The sequence below is a fragment of the Arachis ipaensis genome, chromosome B06 (assembly GCF_000816755.2).
Source record: "Arachis ipaensis cultivar K30076 chromosome B06, Araip1.1, whole genome shotgun sequence".
In the NCBI taxonomy this organism is placed as follows: Eukaryota; Viridiplantae; Streptophyta; class Magnoliopsida; order Fabales; family Fabaceae; genus Arachis; species Arachis ipaensis.
The window spans coordinates 20401417-20403665 of NC_029790.2; positions in this window are offsets into that span (position 1 = coordinate 20401417).

Genomic DNA, 2249 nt, shown 5'->3' on the forward strand with positions numbered 1-2249 from the left:
TTCGGCATCAAGCGGGAGGCCACCACCATTCTTTATGCTATCAAGGATTCGATCAATCCCACCAAAGAAATCCTGGTTGGAAGCGTTGTCAGGCTGCTCAGACACAATTGAAGACACATCAAAATCAATGAAATCGCATGATATGTCCTCACAGGCGTCCAGCCAGTAAGAAGGGTCACCCTCCCCTGACCCCGGAACCCTATTCCCACCCTCCATATCCCCTAAATAACTAAAACTTCAATTTGATAAGGAAATAAAAATTAAAAATCGGATTCAACAGGTAGAATGATAACGAAAAGGTCGAAACTTGGAGGAAGAGAAGTGAAGCGTGGTGCTGCAGAAGCAAAAGAGGGTTAAGCTCAGAACTCTGGAGTAGATATTAAATAGAGCGCACGAAGCACGCAGAAGAAATAGGAACAAATAGAAAGAGAAAGAGCAAAGTGAGTGAGTGCACCAAAAACCACAAATCCTGTAGTGTGATTCTGTAAGATTCCGCTGTCTGTCAAAGAAAATTATTCTGGTGCTCCTTTTTTCTTTTCAATTCCGATTCAACCCTCTTCAGTCTTCTCCAACTCCCACGCGTGCGAGCGAGGGAGTGACTTCAACTCTCAACTCTTTTACCTAGAACACAAACACACACATAACACAACTCAAGCTTGTTAACAGTTACTGCAGTTGTTTCTGTTTTGCTACCGGATTCTGAATTTTGCTTCTTCTTCTTCCACTGTTGCCGCTTTTTTTTTTAATCTGTTTTTGGGCATAAAAGAAAAACCACAGCGACAGAGATAGAAGAAACAGAGCAAAATCTCAGACTCGGCGGAAAACACTCCCAACACACACAGGACAGCCACAACAAACATTAACCCAATAGAATTCCATCGCATTTATTAAGGAAAAAAATATAGAATTAAATAGGAGAATGTTTTCTTCTTTTCTTTTTCTTTTTTTTTTAATGTTAGATATTTTTTTCACGACTTATGGACCTGATTATGAGTCGGGTTTTACCCACCCGAATCAATATCCCCCAAACTGCAAATGCCTTCAAAATATAAATAAATAATATTAATATTATATCATCTATCTATATCTGTATCGATATAACATAATAACAACTTATGATATTCTCTACCCTTTTTATCTCATTTTTAAGATATCGAATATATTTGCAAAAAGATATTATTTGATGGGACAAAATTATTGGCAGCAGAAGATAATAGACTTGACTCTGTTGAATTGACTTAAAAACTGTCCATCAATGGCATCTCGGTCAAATGATTATTATTTACTAGTTACTAACTTTTAACAATTGGCATATATATCAATATTCTCCGAATAATTTAATATTGATTTAAGAGAATGTAAAACAAAAAATCTGAGAAGGGTAATATACTATGAAGCCAACGAGTTATAGCTCAATTGGCATAGTCTCCACATACTCAATTAAGAGGTGTCCGCGTGTCGGACACATTTTGGATACGACATTCACTGCGTGTCTACTGTGTCCAACCGTGTCTTAATAAAAAATAAAAATTTTTTTTTCTGAATACTCTTGAATACACCTAAATACAATCATGTATCTGCGTGTCTAGTCTTATTTTTAACATATATTTTTAAAATAAAATACTTTATATTTTATATATATGCGTGTCTCCGTGTCATGTAAAATTTTAAAATTCTCGTATTAGCATGTCCCGTGTCGTGTCGTGTCCCACGTATTCGTGTCAGTGTCCGTGCATCATAGGTAATATATATCAGTCAATTAATTTAAAGGTCAACAAATATCGATAATGCAATATTTTCTTCTTCTTTAATTAATGTGTCATATTTTTCGGTAGACCAGAAATGTGAGATTTTTTTATTTAAATTAAATAAATATAAAATTTATGAAAATACATACATATGTGTAATTATATAAATATACAATAAATTTGGATTTTCTAAATGAATATTGGATATTGAAAGGATTTCAAAAATTGAATACATCTCGGATCTTACCATTTCAGATACTAAAACTTCAATGTCAAAAAAGATAAATAGAATTTCAATGAGATATATGCAAAAATAGAATATGGGCTCAATATCTGAGATATGCACAATGTACAAACTAATGACTTAGTACTTGAGATGTGCTTTTTTTAATTTAATTCAAATAATTTTAAATTTTAAAATTATAAAAATATTTTATTTAAAATTTAGATAATTATAATTTAAATTAATAATTTAATTTAACTCAATAAAAATATACTTGT